This window comes from Pseudophryne corroboree, chromosome 11 (genome assembly GCF_028390025.1).
Source record: "Pseudophryne corroboree isolate aPseCor3 chromosome 11, aPseCor3.hap2, whole genome shotgun sequence".
Lineage (NCBI taxonomy): Eukaryota > Metazoa > Chordata > Amphibia > Anura > Myobatrachidae > Pseudophryne > Pseudophryne corroboree.
In genome coordinates, this window is record NC_086454.1 from 161,303,140 (window position 1) to 161,322,632 (window position 19,493).

Genomic DNA, 19,493 nt, shown 5'->3' on the forward strand with positions numbered 1-19,493 from the left:
GCTGGTGTGCACTGGCTCCTCCCCCTATGACCCTCCTCCAAGCCTCAGTTAGATTCTTGTGCCCGAACGAGAAGGGTGCATGCTAGGTGGCTCTCCTGAGCTGCTTAGAGTAAAAGTTTATTTTAGGTTTTTTATTTTCAGTGAGTCCTGCTGGCAACAGGCTCACTGCATCGTGGGACTAAGGGGAGAAGAAGCGAACTCACCTGCGTGCAGAGTGGATTGGGCTTCTTAGGCTACTGGACATTAGCTCCAGAGGGACGATCACAGGTTCAGCCTGGATGGGTCCCGGAGCCGCGCCGCCGGCCCCCTTACAGAGCCAGAAGAACGAAGAGGTCCGGTGAAATCGGCGGCAGAAGACGTTCCTGTCTTCAACTAAGGTAGCGCACAGCACTGCAGCTGTGCGCCATTGCTCTCAGCACACTTCACACTCCGGTCACTGAGGGTGCAGGGCGCTGGGGGGGAGCGCCCTGAGACGCAATAAAAACTGAAATACCTTAGGATGGCAAAAGAAATACATCACATATAGCTCCTGGGCTATATGGATGTATTTAACCCCTGCCAGTTTTCCAGAAAAAAGCGGGAGATAAGGCCGTCGTGAAGGGGCGGAGCCTATCTCCTCAGCACACAAGCGCCATTTTCCCTCACAGTTCCGCTGGAAGGATGGCTCCCTGACTCTCCCCTGCAGTCCCTACAGAATCAGGGTAAAAACGAGAGAGGGGGGGCACTATTGGCAGCTAAATTATAAACAGCAGCTATAAAAGGGAGTAACACTTTTATAAGGTTATCCCTGTATATATATAGCGCTCTGGTGTGTGCTGGCAAACTCTCCCTCTGTCTCCCCAAAGGGCTAGTGGGGTCCTGTCCTCTATCAGAGCATTCCCTGTGTGTGTGCTGGGTGTCGGTACGATTGTGTCGACATGTATGAGGAGGAAAATGATGTGGAAGCAGAGCAATTGCCTGTGTTAGTGATGTCACCCCCTAGGGAGTCGACACCTGACTGGATGGTTGTATTTAAAGAACTACGTGACAATGTCGGCACTTTACAAAAAACTGTTGACATGAGACAGCCGACAAATCAATTAGTGCCTGTCCAGGCGACTCAGACACCGTCAGGGGCGATAAAACGCCCGTTACCTCAGTGGGTCGACACAGACCCAGACACAGATACTGAGTCCAGTGTCGACGGTGAGGAGACAAACGTAATGTCCAGTAGGGCCACACGTTACATGATCACGGCAATGAAGGAGGCATTGAACATTTCTGACACTACAAGTACCACAAAGAAGGGTATTATGTGGGGAGTAAAAAAGCTACCAGTAGCTTTTCCTGAGTCAGATGAATTAAATGAGGTGTGTGATAAAGCGTGGGTTTCCCCCGATAAAAAAGTGCTCATTTCTAATAAATTATTGGCACTATACCCTTTCCCGCCAGAGGTTAGGGCGCGTTGGGAAACACCCCCTAGAGTAGATAAAGCGCTCACACGTTTATCTAAACAAGTAGCGTTACCGTCTCCTGATACGGCCGCCCTCAAAGAACCAGCGGATAGAAGGCTGGAAAATATCCTGAAGGGTATATACACACATACTGGTGTTATACTGCGACCAGCAATCGCCTCAGCCTGGATGTGCAGTGCTGGAGTGGCGTGGTCGGACTCCCTGACTGAAAATATTGATACCCTGGATAGGGACAGTATATTACTAACTATAGAGCATTTGAAGGATGCATTACTATATATGCGTGATGCACAGAGGGATATTTGCACCCTGGCATCAAGAGTGAGTGCTATGTCCATTTCTGCCAGAAGAGCGTTATGGACGCGACAGTGGTCAGGGGATGCGGATTCCAAACGACATATGGAAGTATTGCCGTATAAAGGGGAGGAGTTATTTGGGGCCGGTCTATCGGACCTGGTGGCCACGGCAACGGCCGGAAAGTCCACCTTTTTACCCCAGGTCACCTCTCAGCAGAAAAAGACACCGTCTTTTCAAACTCAGTCCTTTCGTTCCCATAAGTACAAGCGGGCAAAAGGCCACTCATTTCTGCCCCGGGGCAGAGGAAGAGGAAAAAGACCACCAGGCAGCCTCTTCCCAGGAGCAGAAGCCCTCCTCTGCTTCTGCCAAGTCTTCAGCATGACGCTGGGGCTTTACAAGCGGACTCGGACACGGTGGGGGCCCGTCTCAAAAATTTCAACGCGCAGTGGGCTCACTCGCAAGTGGACCCCTGGATTCTGCAGGTCGTATCACAGGGGTACAAACTGGAATTCGAGACGTCTCCCCCTCGCCGGTTCCTGAAGTCTGCTCTACCAAAGTCTCCCTCCGACAGGGAGGCAGTTTTGGAAGCCATTCACAAGCTGTATTCCCAGCAGGTGATAATCAAGGTACCTCTCCTACAACAGGGAAAGGGGTGTTATTCCACGCTGTTTGTGGTACCGAAGCCGGACGGCTCGGTGAGACCAATTTTAAATCTAAAATCCTTGAACACTTACATAAAGAGGTTCAAATTCAAGATGGAGTCACTCAGAGCAGTGATAGCAAACCTGGAAGAAGGGGACTATATGGTGTCTCTGGACACCAAAGATGCTTATCTCCACGTCCCAATCTACCCTTCTCACCAAGGGTACCTCAGGTTTGTAGTACAAAACTGTCATGATCAGTTTCAGACGCTGCCGTTTGGGTTGTCCACGGCACCTCGGGTCTTTACCAAGGTAATGGCCGAAATGATGATTCTTCTTCGAAGAAAAGGCGTTTTAATTATCCCTTACTTGGACGATCTCCTGATAAGGGCAAGGTCCAGGGAACAGTTAGAAGTCGGAGTAGCACTATCTCAGTTAGTGTTACGTCAGCACGGGTGGATTCTAAATATTCCAAAATCGCAGCTGATTCCAACAACACGTCTCCTGTTCCTAGGAATGATTCTGGACACAGTCCAGAAAAAGGTGTTTCTCCCAGAGGAGAAGGCCAGGGAGTTATCCGAGCTAGTCAGGAATCTCCTAAAACCAGGCCAGGTGTCAGTGCATCAGTGCACGAGGGTCCTGGGAAAAATGGTGGCTTCTTACGAAGCGATTCCATTCGGAAGATTCCATGCAAGAACGTTTCAGTGGGATCTTCTGGACAAATGGTCCGGATCGCATCTTCAGATGCATCAGCGGATAACCCTGTCGCCAAGGACAAGGGTGTCTCTTCTGTGGTGGCTGCAGAGTGCTCATCTACTAGAGGGCCGCAGATTCGGCATTCAGGATTGGATCCTGGTGACCACGGATGCCAGCCTGAGAGGCTGGGGAGCAGTCACACAGGGAAAAAATTTCCAGGGCTTGTGGTCAAGCATGGAAACATCTCTTCATATAAACATTCTGGAACTAAGGGCCATTTACAATGCCCTAAGTCAAGCGAAACCCCTGCTTCAGGGTCAGGCGGTATTGATCCAATCGGACAACATCACGTCAGTCGCCCACGTAAACAGACAGGGCGGCACGAGAAGCAGGAGGGCGATGGCAGAAGCTGCAAGGATTCTTCGCTGGGCGGAGAATCATGTGATAGCACTGTCAGCAGTGTTCATTCCGGGAGTGGACAACTGGGAAGCGGACTTCCTCAGCAGACGCGACCTTCACCCGGGGGAGTGGGGACTTCATCCAGAAGTCTTCCAAGAGATGGTAAACCGTTGGGAAAAACCAAAGGTGGACATGATGGCGTCCCGTCTCAACAAAAAACTAGACAGATATTGCGCCAGGTCAAGGGACCCTCAGGCAATAGCGGTGGACGCTCTGGTAACACCATGGGTGTACCAGTCAGTGTATGTGTTCCCTCCTCTGCCTCTCATACCAAAAGTACTGAGAATCATAAAAAGGAGAGGAGTAAGAACTATACTCGTGGTTCCGGATTGGCCAAGAAGGACTTGGTACCCGGAACTTCAAGAGATGCTCACGGAGGAACCGTGGCCTCTACCTCTAAGAAAGGACCTGCTCCAGCAGGGGCCTTGTCTGTTCCAAGACTTACCGCGGCTGCGTTTGACGGCATGGCGGTTGAACGCCGGATCCTGAAGGAAAAAGGCATTCCAGAAGAAGTCATCCCTACCCTGATAAAGGCCAGGAAGGATGTAACCGCAAAACATTATCACCGCATTTGGCGAAAATATGTTGCGTGGTGTGAGGCCAAAGAGGCCCCTACAGAGGAATTTCAACTGGGTCACTTCCTACATTTCCTGCAAACAGGACTGTCTATGGGCCTAAAATTAGGGTCCATTAAGGTTCAAATTTCGGCCCTGTCGATTTTCTTCCAAAAAGAACTGGCTTCAGTGCCTGAAGTCCAGACGTTTGTCAAAGGGGTACTGCATATACAGCCTCCTTTTGTGCCCCGGGTGGCACCTTGGGATCTCAATGTGGTTTTGGGGTTCCTAAAATCACATTGGTTTGAACCACTCACCACTGTGGAATTAAAATATCTCACATGGAAGGTGGTAATGCTGTTAGCCCTGGCTTCAGCCAGGCGTGTCTCAGAATTGGCGGCTTTATCTTATAAAAGCCCTTACCTGATTTTTCACACGGATAGGGCAGAATTGAGGACTCGTCCTCAATTTCTCCCAAAGGTGGTTTCAGCGTTTCACGTGAACCAGCCTATTGTGGTGCCTGCGGCTACTAGGGACTTGGAGGATTCCAAGTTACTGGACGTAGTCAGGGCCCTGAAAATATATATATCCAGGACGGCTGGAGTCAGGAAATCTGACTCGCTGTTTATCCTGTATGCACCCAACAAGCTGGGTGCTCCTGCTTCTAAGCAGACGATTGCTCGTTGGATTTGTAGTACAATCAGAGGCGGATTGGCCATAGGGTTTACAGGGAAGATTCCCGGTGGGCCGACGCACCCATGGGGCCTGTTTTGTTTGAGGACATGTGGTCTTTTTTATAGACAAAATGAATAAGATGCAAAATAATTTGCATATATGAAAATTACTTTGCCACTTAGCCTGTGATTGCAGATGTTCTAGTGCAGTGATGGCTAACCTTGACACTCCAGCTGTTGTTGAACTACACATCCCAGCATGCCCTGCTACAGTTTTGGTATTTGGCCTTGCTAAAACTGATGCAGGGCATGCTGGGATGTGTAGGTCAACAACAGCTGGAGTGTCAAGGTTAGCCATCACTGTTCTAGTGTATGCTCTGTCTGCCTGCTTGGCTGACATATAAGATTGAGTGAATCGTGATTGGGATACGGTTGGTGTAATAAGCAAGAAAATATATCTTTCTAAAGAATGATATAGTTTCCTAAATTCTGAAGGTGTATCATATAATGTGCTCATAATATTTAATTTTATTTCTTTTTAACTTCCCCCTTGATGCTGGACATGCCCACTGTCTGCAAAGTCTTGGGGGGAGAGTGCTGCTGCCATGGCCCATGGCTAGACCTTACACCTCTGGTGTTGCCCATGTGGGGCCACTAGTACAAATTTTTCCAGAGCCACTTTTTGTTCCCAATCCACCCCTGGCCACAGTCACAGGTAAACAATAGCATAACACAAAGTAAAGGAGGCCCCAACTGTGTCTATCTCAGAATCAGGATCTCTGAGGAGTAACCCCACCCTCTTGATAGGCCCCTCCCCCTCAACAGACTCCACCCCCATTAGGACTGCTTCCATAAATTTCCCGGGCTGGTGTTCGATCCCAATCCGCCCCTGAGTACAATTCAGCTTGCACATTCTGTGGCAGGCCTGCCACAGCCAAAATCTGTAAAAGCCCATTCCACAAGGAAGGTGGGCTCATCTTGGGCGGCTGCCCGAGGGGTCTCGGCTTTACAACTTTGCCGAGCAGCTACTTGGTCAGGGGCAAACACGTTTGCTAAATTCTACAAATTTGATACCCTGGCTGAGGAGGACCTGGAGTTCTCTCATTCGGTGCTGCAGAGTCATCCGCACTCTCCCGCCCGTTTGGGAGCTTTGGTATAATCCCCATGGTCCTTACGGAGTCCCAGCATCCACTTAGGACGTTAGAGAAAATAAGAATTTACTTACCGATAATTCTATTTCTCATAGTCCGTAGTGGATGCTGGGCGCCCATCCCAAGTGCGGATTGTCTGCAATACTTGTATATAGTTATTGTTACAAACTTCGGGTTATTATTGTTGTGAGCCATCTTTTCAGAGGCTCCTTCGTTTATCATACTGTTAACTGGGTTCAGATCACAGGTTGTACGGTGTGATTGGTGTGGCTGGTATGAGTCTTACCCGGGATTCAAGATCCTTCCTTATTATGTACGCTCGTCCGGGCACAGTATCCTAACTGAGGCTTGGAGGAGGGTCATAGGGGGAGGAGCCAGTGCACACCAGCTAGTTCAAGCTTTTACTTTTGTGCCCAGTCTCCTGCGGAGCCGCTATTCCCCATCGTCCTTACGGAGTCCCAGCATCCACTACGGACTATGAGAAATAGAATTATCGGTAAGTAAATTCTTATTATATGTGTGTGTATATATATATATATATATAATTTTTTTTTTTTTTTTTTTTTAATGGTACGGTTGCATTGAGGTGTAGCTCTCGAGCACAGACGTGGTAATATTTATGGGGGCATGATATTAAAATTCTGTATATATTTCCCTCAGACTCCTCCGGGTCGCAAAAATGTTATTTTGCCCAGTTACTACTCCCTGTTGTCGACACGAATACTATGTCGTATGTCGACCATAATGTTTCCTGATTAGATCCACAACATTGGCATTCAGTACATGTTCATACACATTCAGCACACATTAATGTCACTAGGGACCCTGCTGTTCCTGACAAAAAAAATAATAATATATATATATATATATATATATATATATATATATGTATTTAAATGTGTATATTCATATTACAATTTATAATGAATGCTGAAGTAAAGTTATTCCTTCTCATGTGCTGATCGCTCTGTTGATAAAGCTCTAGGTCAGCCGTGAGAAGATGGTCTCAAATCCTCACGAGGAGTCTGAGTGTTTATTCTTTTCCCGCCGTGGAGAGAATAAAGTGAAAGTCAACCCCTGGTCTGCACGGGGCCCTGTCACAAAGGATCGTATACAGGAAGCTAAGTGATATTTCTTTTTCATCCACTAGGGGTCACTGGAGTACTCTTGGGATATGGGCGGCGTAGCAGAACAAAGGCACTGAATATTTAAATTTAGAACTCTCCACCCCTCCATATCCCTAGAGTACCTCAGTGTACGAACCCAGTGTTTTTTCTGTGCTCAAAGCACTAACATCGGCTTGTGGGATTCCCACACTTGGATGGAAGATTTATTAATTTTTCATTTTGATTTTTTTTTTTAATTTTTAATTTTACACTTAGCACATCCCTTCCCAGTTTCTGGAAAAACATGGGTCCGGGATGGTGCCGCTGCAAGGCAGCGCATGGCGTGTCGGTCCTCACAAAGAGCACCCTCACAGCCACAGGCAGCCCACTGTCTCCTGCAACAGCTGGACGGAGCTTACAGAAAGAAGCCCCGTCACAGCCAGGAAGAAATGATCAAAGAGCTGGACGGAGCTTACATAAAGAAGCCCCGTCACAGCCAGCAAGAAGTTATCAAAGACGAGCTGGATGGAGCTTACAGAAGAAGCCCCGTCACAGCCAGGAACAAGCTGGACGGAGCTTACAGAAAGAAGCCCCGTCGCAGCCAGGAACAAGATGACTTGAAAGCTGGACGGAGCTTACACAGAGAAGCCCCGTCGCAGCCTTGAATAGGAGGAAGGTAAGCTGGGGAACGGGGCGGTCAGCGCAGGCTGCCGCCCCGCTAGGTGGGTCACAGTGAATGCCGCTTCCACGCACCGCCCGCCACAGCGCCCAGCCGCTACGTCTGAGACTCGCTCCAGACGGCAGCGCTACGTCCGCCCGTCCCAGCCGCTCCGTCCGGCCGACAACATCCACCCGCAGACGCTCACTAACAGCGTTAACAGGGTGACAACCGGGCCGCTGCTCCGTCCGACCGCCCAGCACCGCAGATGCCAGCCTCCCTGCAAGTCTTCCCGGCTGTTCCTGAGAAGACACAGTGTTACAGGGGGGAAGGGGGGTGGTGGAATCGGGCGACTCACTGCTGAAAGGGTATGTAAAATACATATATAAACAGCAGTTATATATGCAGCCAGAGGTGACAGTAAATAATGCAGACATGTATTATAACCTGTCCTGTGATATCAGAATATTAATGATTATCATGTATAATAGGCTATTGAGCCTATATATATTAATATCTGTGATGATCACTGTATAATAGGCTATCGAGCCTATATTAATGTATGTGATTATCACTGTATAATAGGCTATTGAGCCTATATATTAATATCTGTAATTATCAAATAGGCTATTGAGCCTATATTAATGCTGTATAATAGCCTATTGAGCATATATATATTAATGTCTGTAATTATCATAGGCTATTGAGCCTATATATATATATATATATGTATATTTATTCATAGAGCATGTGTTGTACCCATACTGTGATTATACTGTATAAGAGGCTATATTAACACTGAACAATTGTAACTTGTTCAGGTGATTATCACAGTCAGCATGGCAAAGGGGCCATTTTAACATGCTTCCTGTTGTTTTTCCAGTTTGTAATTCTGGAACATTCCTGCCCTACATCTCTAAGCCACCAGAGGCGCAGGGGTGTTAGTGGGAATTTGGTTCGGGTTTCACATGCCCATGTGAATTGCTTTTCACATAAAGAATACTCTGGTTTCTCTTCAGATCGAATAAAGCTTTCGCTTTTTACTACAGATTTCCGTTGAGAGAAACAACCATGAGTTTCATATAAATATGCTTTTCAGCAATAAAATATATATATGATAATAACTTCAATAAGTCGTGCTAGTGTCTGTCCGTTGACTATTGTGGTGTCTGTCTGCATAGCGAGTAAGGCTCTAGCGCAGACTAAAAATTGCATTGGCAATTCAAATTAAAAGAGCGGTAACGGAGTCTCGGAAGTTACTCCACCAGCACTAACGAAGGACAGTCTTTCCAAAGGGCCAATTTCCCTTTGGGTACCAGGGTGTTTATTTAACTGGTCTTATAATTTAATGCACGATTCTATGTCAAATCTCACACCGATAACTACGAGTGAGAAGGGTACGTTAGTCCAGCACTCAGATAGTGCGGCCCAGTGAGTCAATGTCTACGTTTTTACAGAGACTAAGTAGACTCTAACCACTATTTAATCGTTTCCAAAATGACGCGATCCGCCATTGGTAAATGCGTCTGTGTCAAACATTATAAAGACCCAAGATACATTTGGGTCACTAGACTATGTATGGAAACAATAAACTGTTAAAAGAAGCTGCAGAGTATATCTGTAAAGCTTCTGCTAACGCCGGTTACTTCGATTCTCACTTTTCATTGTTGCTAGTTTAGGCGCGACAAGGCCAGAGCTTGTTTGGTCCTAAATTTGATATTCAGCCATTACCGCATCTAGTATCAAAACGGAAATACTTGTGCTGGCGTTTAATCCCTTTAGACTTCAGTTTTTTCAAGGCGGTGGTACAAAACAGTCACGCCTTGTAACGACAGGACGCTACAGTCAGCAAGCCAGTGGCTTGATGACCTCTTAGGCCATCTCCATTTTCCAATGTGGAAGCGCGTCTTTACACGTTACATTTGCGGGGTTTCCAGACATCAACTCATGGATGTCTCAGCTATTTACAGATTAAAGGATAAGACTGCCTCTGTCGAACGGTTTGGCAGGTTGCCATTTAGTCTCTGCTAGTTTTCAGCTGTCTTTATAACCAGGCAGTAGTACACCAACAGAGTCAGGGTTACTTATTCCCCTCTGTTTGGGGTAACAAAACCAGACAGCTCCGTCGCAGTCTCAATCAGCAAGTCACTTAATGCAGTTTGAAAATGGATTTTCTGCGGTTAGTATTTGCATATTGGAGCCACAAAATTGCATAATTTCACTTGATCCTCACAATGCGTATTTACCCATTCCGGTTTGGTCATCACAGGTTCTAGCGTTTGCAAAACGCCACAACCATTAACCATTTCAGGTCTACCATTTGGCTTCTTGTCAACGCCTCGGGTATTTACCAAAGTGATGTTGGTGATGATGGCTCATCTCAGAGACCTGCCAGTGACAATCGTTCCATACTTAGACGATCTGCTCATAAGAACTCTGTCTCAACAAAGTTCCTTTAACTTGCGCTACTAATGTATACTGCGGTGGCAGATCAAGTTCAAAAATAATCGCATCTAATTCCGTCTAAACGACGTCAATTCCTAGGTAAGATTATAAATACGGTAAATCGAAGACATTTACCTACTACACCAGCAAGAACAAATGTACATCTAGTAATTAGTGCAAAACACGCACACTAGCGGTACATTGCTGTATTCGCCTGTTAAGAATAATGATGTGTTTCAAAGCGATTTAGTTCGCCGGCCTTCACTCGCGTTTCCCACAGAGGGGCGAGGGTGTATATAATCTGGACGAGAGTCTCAGAGGTTCAGGAGTTGTAGTTAAAAAAGATCAGCGACAGAGGTTCTGAAACGGATCACGACAGATTGCTGTCGATAAATGTCCTGGAACTCCGTGCATTTTACAATGCACTACATGCTTCGCTTTCAGTCTGACCAACAGTCAGACACCGCAACGGGAGTTGCATACACAACAACCAGGGAGAACCAAGAAGCCGCATGGCAATGCGGCAGGTAACTCGAATCCTCAATTGCCCAGAACACCATTATGTGATAATGTCAACGGGGTTCATTCCGTGAGTGGACATCTGTTAGACAGATGATCTCACCCGTCAGGATTTAGATCCTGAAAACTGGACATTAAATCCAGAGGTGTTTCATAGGTGAGTCCACAGAAGGGGGTTACCCTCAGGTATACATGATGGCATCTCGCCACAATTACAAAAGCTCAGTATGTGTACAAAACAACAGATCACAAGGGCAGTGGCGGTGGAGTCTCTCACATTCGTGTGGTCATTCAGCATCGTGTATCTGGCTCCACCATTTTCCGCTGCTCTCTCCGTTGCCAAAACGGATCATAAGACAGTTCGTCACAGTCATACTAGTGATATCTCATGGGTTTCGGAGAGCTTGCTTCTCGAATCTCCAAGGAATACTTGCACACGATCTTGGCCCGCTCATAATACGTCCAGCCTGTTACAACAGGGAACGTTCTTTTACCCATAGTTACCTATGTACCTATTACCTATGTACCGCAGCTGCGGTTGACGGGGTGAGGGTTCAGACCGCCCTCTTAAGAAAAGAAATAGGGCATTACAGTATTATACCAACCATGTTACGAGCTAGTAAGCCGCTTAAGGCAGCTCATTATTACAAAATTTGGTGTGCTTACATAGGTGGTAAAGCTCGGAAGTTTCCGACATCATCCTTCAAGTTACCCGTATTCTGTTAAACGGGGTGGGATGGAAAACTGCGTTTATCTGCACTGAGGGTGCAGGTATCTGTGTGGTCAACTTATTTTCAAAGACGTTTGACTCTATTGCGTCTGTACACACCTTTCTACAAGGTGTCATCAAAGTGCAGCCTCCATTTATCCCACCTACAGCGCCAGGTGACTTGAGGTTGGGTTCAGATTTCTTACAGTTTTCATATTTTGAACCCTTACAATAAATGGGGATTAAGTTTCTCACTTGGGAAAACATTTTTCTTCTAGCCTTAGCTTCGGCAAGGGTTTTGTTTTCATATTTGGGTGCCTTGTATTCCAAGCCACCGTATTTGAGTTTTCTCATGACAAAGCAGATCTTCGGACGAATTCCGCTTTCTTATTCTTCACATCAATAAACCAATAGTGGTTCCTGTGTTGACAGCACATTCTAGAATTCTGAATGTGGTACACGCATTACGCGTTTATATATGTTCCGAACGTCTACAGTACGTGATACGGATACGTTGTTTGTTCTCTATAATGCTGCCAACTGGGGTTAGCCAGTTTCTCAGCAGACATTATCCAGTGGGATAATAATGACTACAAGTCAGGCTTACTTTAAGGCTAAGTTACAATCGCCTACGTCAGTAATAGCTCATCCCACAGGTTCTGTGGGAATGTCAGACCCAGCGGGTCGTGGAGCGTCTACGACGCGGCTACATAGCCTTCAGTGCACCACGTTTGTGCACGTTTACACGTTATGAATGGTTGCGGCATCAGCATCTAGCTTTGGCTGCCTACTGTTACAAGTGTCAAACAGCTCTCCCGCCCACGAGGGAAGCTTTGGTACGTCCCAAGAGTACTCCAGTGACCCCTAGTGGATGAAAAAGAAAATAGGATTTTGGTACTTACCAGGTAAATCCTTTTCTTTGAATCCATAGGGGGCACTGGACGCCCACCCAGAGCAGTTTTACCTGGGTTGTTTTAAGCTCAGAGGAGCTTAGGGTAACACGTTTTACCTGGTTTGTATTAAGCTCAAAGGAGCTTATGGTAACACATTTTAACCGATTGGTTCAAACTATAAAGGTCTATCGGTTATGCTGTCAACTGTTTAGTTGACACTAACGTTATGGGTCAACTTTGTTGTTGTCCGTTATGTTATAGGAATTCTCCATTGTCAACCTCTCTATAGTAGTTCGCTCAGTAAAAACACTGGGTTCGTACACTGAGGTACTCTAGGGATATGGAGGGGTGGAGAGTTCTAAATTTAAATATTCAGTGCCTTTGTTCTGCTACGCCGCCCATATCCCAAGAGTACTCCAGTGCCCCCTATGGATTCAAAGAAAAGGATTTACCTGGTAAGTACCAAAATCCTATTTTTTAATGATATGCTTTGATGATATTTGCATTACATACGCATGGGGGAGTGCTTGTATTCAGAAATGGTCGGTTACCTTGTCATCCGATATAGTTACCCTGGGGAGATTCGCAGAAGCAGATATCGTCCTCTGTTTCTACCACATCCACTGCTTGTCGCTGGGTCTTTCTTGCGGGAGGCCACACCGGTGGGAACTCATCTAATACTCTTCAGTCAGTCCTGGAATGGACTTGGACCAGTGAGTTAAGAGTAGAGTCCAAAGGGGGACATACAGGAATTTCCAGATGATTCCCCTCACTGATTTTTCAAATAGATCTTAACGATTCTCCTCGGGATGGGGAGGTAGTATGCGACATACAAGAGTTGGGTCAGGATCAGGACATTGTCCTGCTGTCCCTGTCAAAAAACAAAACAAAAAAAAACTGTTATTCAAGTTTTTTCGTGCTTCTGAGCCCGGACAGCTCGGTCAGAACAATCCCAAAAAGATTTCTACTTAAGAAGTTGAACTACAAGCCGGAATCTCTCAGGGCAGGGATCTCCAACCTGTAAAAGAAGAAAGAGGGTTTAAATGTTGCTATTCAGGATTGTCATTGCCATTTCACCGGAGTGATGGCAGTATGATGGTTTTCCTTCAATAGTAAGGGCCATTATTATTCTGTACTGGGACACTCTCATGACTACGGCGAGGGCAAGAAAATAAGATTTTACTTACCGATAAATCTATTTCTCGTAGTCCGTAGTGGATGCTGGGGACTCCGTCAGGACCATGGGGAATAGCGGCTCCGCAGGAGACAGGGCACAAAAGTAAAAGCTTTAGGATCAGGTGGTGTGCACTGGCTCCTCCCCCTATGACCCTCCTCCAAGCCTCAGTTAGGATACTGTGCCCGGACGAGCGTACACAATAAGGAAGGATTTTGAATCCCGGGTAAGACTCATACCAGCCACACCAATCACACTGTACAACCTGTGATCTGAACCCAGTTAACAGCATAACAGCGGAGCCTCTGAAAAGATGGCTCACAACAATAATAACCCGATTTTTGTACCAATAACTATGTACAAGTATTGCAGACAATCCGCACTTGGGATGGGTGCCCAGCATCCACTACGGACTACGAGAAATAGATTTATCGGTAAGTAAAATCTTATTTTCTCTAACGTCCTAGTGGATGCTGGGGACTCCGTCAGGACCATGGGGATTATACCAAAGCTCCCAAACGGGCGGGAGAGTGCGGATGACTCTGCAGCACCGAATGAGAGAACTCCAGGTCCTCTTTAGCCAGGGTATCAAATTTGTAGAATTTTACAAACGTGTTCTCCCCCCGACCACGTAGCTGCTCGGCAGAGTTGTAATGCCGAGACCCCTCGGGCAGCCGCCCAGGATGAGCCCACCTTCCTTGTGGAATGGGCATTTACATATTTTGGCTGTGGCAGGCCTGCCACAGAATGTGCAAGCTGAATTGTACTACACATCCAACTAGCAATCGTCTGCTTAGAAGCAAGAGCACCCCGTTTGTTGGGTGCATACAGGATAACAGCAAGTCAGTTTTCCTGACTCCAGCCGTCCTGGAAACCGATATTTTCAGGGCCCTGACAACATCTAGCAACTTGGAGTCCTCCAAGTCCCTAGTAGCCGCAGGTACCACAATAAGCTGGTTCAGGTGAAACGCTGACACCACCTTAGGGAGAAACTGGGGACGAGTCCGCAGCTCTGCCCTGTCCGAATGGACAATCAGATATGGGCTTTTGTGAGACAAAGCCGCCAATTCTGACACTCGCCTGGCCGAGGCCAGGGCCAACATCATGGTCACTTTCCATGTGAGATATTTCAAATCCACAGATTTGAGCGGTTTAAACCAATGTGATTTGAGGAATCCCAGCACTACGTTGAGATCCCACAGTGCCACTGGAGGCACAAAAGGGGGTTGTATATGCAGTACTCCCTTGACAAACTTCTGGACTTCAGGAACTGAAGCCAATTCTTTCTGAAAGAAAATCGACAGGGCCGAAATTTGAACCTTAATGGACCCCAATCTGAGGCCCATAGACACTCCTGTTTGCAGGAAATGCAGGAATCGACCGAGTTGAAATTTCTTCGTGGAGCCTTCCTGGCCTCACACCACGCAACATATTTTCGCCACATGTGGTGATAATGTTGTGCGGTCACGTCCTTCCTGGCTTTGACCAGGGTAGGAATGACCTCTTCCGGAATGCCTTTTTCCCTTAGGATCCGACGTTCAACCGCCATGCCGTCAAACGCAGCCGCGGTAAGTCTTGGAACAGACATGGTACGTGCTGAAGCAAGTCCCTTCTTAGCGGCAGAGGTCATGAGTCCTCTGTGAGTATCTCTTGAAGTTCCGGGTACCAAGTCCTTCTTGGCCAATCCGGAGCCACGAGTATAGTTCTTACTCCTCTACGTCTTATAATTCTCAATACCTTGGGTATGAGAAGCAGAGGAGGAAACACATACACCGACTGGTACGCCCACGGTGTTACCAGAACGTCCACAGCTATTGCCTGAAAGTCTCTTGACCTGGCGCAATACCTGTCCAGTTTTTTGTTCAGGCGGGACGCCATCATGTACACCTTTGGTCTTTCCCAACGGTTCACAATCATGTGGAAAACTTCCCGATGAAGTCCCCACTCTCCCGGGTGGAGGTCGTGCCTGCTGAGGAAGTCTGCTTCCCAGTTGTCCACTCCCGGAATGAACACTGCTGACAGTGCTATCACATGATTTTCCGCCCAGCGAAAAATCCTTGCAGTTTTTGCCATTGCCCTTCTGCTTCTTGTGCCGCCCTGTCTGTTTACGTGGGCGACTGCCGTGATGTTGTCCCACTGGATCAATACCGGCTGACCTTGAAGCAGAGGTCTTGCTAAGCTTAGAGCATTATAAATTGCCCTTAGCTCCAGTATATTTATGTGGAGAAAAGTCTCCAGACTTGATCACACTCCCTGGAATTTTTTTTATTTTTTTTATTTTTTCCTGTGTGACTGCTCCCCAGCCTCTCAGGCTGGCCTCCGTGGTCACCAGCATCCAATCCTGAATGCCGAATCTGCGGCCCTCTAGAAGATGAGCACTCTGTAACCACCACAGGAGAGACACCCTTGTCCTTGGAGATAGGGTTATCCGCTGATGCATCTGAAGATGCGATCCGGACCATTTGTCCAGCAGATCCCACTGAAAAGTTCTTGCGTGGAATCTGCCGAATGGAATCGCTTCGTAATAAGCCACCATTTTTCCCAGGACTCTTGTGCAATGATGCACTGACACTTTTCCTGGTTTTAGGAGGTTCCTGACTAGCTCGGATAACTCCCTGGCTTTCTCCTCCGGGAGAAACACCTTTTTCTGGACTGTGTCCAGAATCATCCCTAGGAACAGCAGACATGTCGTCGGAAACAACTGCGGTTTTGGAATATTTAGAATCCACCCGTGCTGTCGTAGAACTACTTGAGAGTGCTACTCCGACCTCCAACTGTTCTCTGGACCTTGCTCTTATCAGGAGGTCGTCCATTTTCTTCGAAGAAGAATCATCATTTCGGGCATTACCTTGGTAAAGACCCGGAGTGCCGTGGACAATCCAAACGGCAGCGTCTGAAACTGATAGTGACAGTTCTGTACCACGAACCTGAGATACCCTTGGTGAGAAGGGCAAATTGGGACATGGAGGTAAGCATCCCTGATGTCCCGGGACACCATATAGTCCCCTTCTTCCTGGTTCGCTATCACTGCTCTGAGTGACTCCATCTTGATTTGAACCTTTGTAAGTGTTCAAATATTTCAGATTTAGAATAGGTCTCACCGAGCCTTCTGGTTTCAGTACCACAATATAGTGTGGAATAATACCCCTTTCCTTGTTGTAGGAGGGGTACTTTGATTATCACCTGCTGGGAATACAGCTTGTGAATTGTTTCCAATACTGCCTCCCTGTCGGAGGGAGACGTTGGTAAAGCAGACTTCAGGAACCTGCGAGGGGAAACGTCTCGACTTTCCAATCTGTACCCCTGGGATACTACTTGTAGGATCCAGGGGTCCTGTACGGCTCCAGCGTCATGCTGAGAACTTGGCAGAAGCGGTGGAAGGCTTCTGTTCCTGGGAATGGGCTGCCTGCTGCAGTCTTCTTCCCTTTCTTCTATCCCTGGGCAGATATGCTTATGGGGACGAAAGGACTGAGGCTGAAAAGACGGTGTCTTTTTCTGCATAGATGTGACTTAGGGTAAAAACGGTGGATTTCCCAGCAGTTGCCGTGGCCACCAGGTCCGATGGACCGACCCCAAATAACTCCTCCCCTTTATACGGCAATACATCTTTGTGCCGTTTGGAATCTGCATCACCTGACCACTGTCGTGTCCATAAACATCTTTTGGCAGATATGGACATCGCACTTACTCTTGATGCCAGAGTGCAAATATCCCTCTGTGCATCTCGCATATATAGAAATGCATTCTTTTAATGCTCTATAGTAAATAAAATACTGTCCCTGTCAAGGGTATCAATATTTTCAGTCAGGGAATCCGACCAAGCCACCCCCGCGCTGCACATCCAGGCTGAGGCGATCGCTGGTCGCAGTATAACACCAGTATGTGTGTATATACTTTTTAGGATATTTTCCAGCCTCCTATCAGCTGGCTCCTTGAGGGCGGCCGTATCTGGAGACGGTACCGCCACTTGTTTTGATAAGCGTGTGAGCGCCTTATCCACCCTAAGGGGTGTTTCCCAACGCGCCCTAACTTCTGGCGGGAAAGGGTATACCGCCAATAATTTTCTATCTGGGGAACCCCGCGCCTCATCACACACTTCATTTAATTTATCTGATTCAGGAAAAACTATAGGTAGTTTTTCCACACCCCACATAATACCCTTTTTTGTGGTACTTGTAGTATCAGAAATATGTAACACCTCCTTCATTGCCCTTAACAAGTAACGTGTGGCCCTAAAGGAAAATACGTTTGTTTCTTCACCGTCGACACTGGAGTCAGTGTCCGTGTCTGTGTCGACCGACTGAGGTAAAATGGGCATTATAACGTCCCTGACGGTGTTTTAGACGCCTGGACAGATACTAATATGTTTGCCGGCCGTCTCATGTCGTCAACCGACTTGCAGCGTGTTGACATTATCACGTAATTCCTTAAATAAGCCATCTATTCCGGTGTCGACTCCCTAGAGAGTGACATCACCATTACAGGCAATTTGCTCCGCCTCCCAACATCGTCCTCATACATGTCGACACACACGTACCGACACACAGCACACACACAGGGAATGCTCTGATAGAGGACAGGACCCACTAGCCCTTTGGGGAGACAGAGGGAGAGTTTGCCAGCACACACCAAAAACGCTATAATTATACAGGGACAACCTTTATATAAGTGCTTTTCCCTTATAGCATTTTAATATATGTAGTCATATCGCCAAATCAGTGCCCCCCCTCTCTGTTTTAACCCTGTTTCTGTAGTGCAGTGCAGGGGAGAGCCTGGGAGCCTTCCCACCAGCATTTCTGTGAGGGAAAATGGCGCTGTGTGCTGAGGAGAATAGGCCCCGCCCCCTTTTCGGCGGGCTTCTTCTCCCGTTTTTCTGAGACCTGGCAGGGGTTAAATACATCCATATAGCCCCCAGGGGCTATATGTGATGTATTTTTAGCCAGAATAAGGTACTATCATTGCTGCCCAGGGCGCCCCCCCCTGCACCCTCAGTGACCGCTGTTATGAAGTGTGCTGACAACAATGGCGCACAGCTGCAGTGCTGTGCGCTACCTTATGAAGACTGAAAAGTCTTCTGCCGCCGGTTTCTGGACCTCTTCATTTTTCGGCATCTGCAAGGGGGTCGGCGGCGCGGCTCCGGGACGAACCCCAGGGTGAGACCTGTGTTCCGACTCCCTCTGGAGCTAATGGTGTCCAGTAGCCTAAGAAGCCAATCCATCCTGCACGCAGGTGAGTTCACTTCTCTCCCCTAAGTCCCTCGATGCAGTGAGCCTGTTGCCAGCAGGACTCACTGAAAATAAAAAACCTAACAAAACTTTTACTCTAAGCAGCTCTTTAGGAGAGCCACCTAGATTGCACCCTTCTCGGCCGGGCACAAAAATCTAACTGAGGCTTGGAGGAGGGTCATAGGGGGAGGAGCCAGTGCACACCACCTGATCCTAAAGCTTTTACTTTTGTGCCCTGTCTCCTGCGGAGCCGCTATTCCCCATGGTCCTGACGGAGTCCCCAGCATCCACTAGGACGTTCGAGAAATAAGTGGTACAATCGTTGTTTCTCTCTGACAGTTCTTCAACACAGAGAATCGCTGTTGATCCCAATGACGCAGATGTCTGAGTTGGGAATAGGATTAGATACCGAACTGTTGAGAGTTTGTTTTTTCCTGTGGAAAGAGATCTGAGGATCCAGAGTTGGATCAGATTTGCAACAGTGTAAACCCATCAAAAAGTTCCGTTGATTAAGAAGATGGTTGCGGCCTACGAGGCCATTCGGTGAGCAGGTCAAATGCCAGAGTGGTTTTTGCGGGACCAGTTGGACATGTGGGGTCGGGTCTCACCTGCACATGCACCGGAAAATGGTCCTGTTTTCCAGGACCAGGATGTCTCTCCTGTGGTGGCTTCACAGTTCTCACCTTCTAGAGCATGGGTCTTCATCCTGTGGCCCTCCAGCTGCTGTGAAACTACACATCCCAGCATGCCCAGCCACAGTTTTGCTATTAAGGTATGCTAAAACTGAGGCAGGGCATGCTGGGATGTGTAGTTCCACAGCAGCTGGAGGGTCGCAGGT

The 19,493-nt window shown here is 47.4% G+C and overlaps 1 non-coding gene across 1 annotated transcript; it reads left to right on the forward strand.

Moving 5' to 3' along the window:
- The first annotated feature begins 8,689 nt into the window (after positions 1 to 8,689).
- LOC134971080 (U5 spliceosomal RNA) lies at positions 8,690 to 8,810 on the forward strand. The gene has a single exon (XR_010190224.1). It is a non-coding gene; the product is annotated as a U5 spliceosomal RNA (small nuclear RNA).
- The last annotated feature ends 10,683 nt before the right edge of the window (positions 8,811 to 19,493 follow it).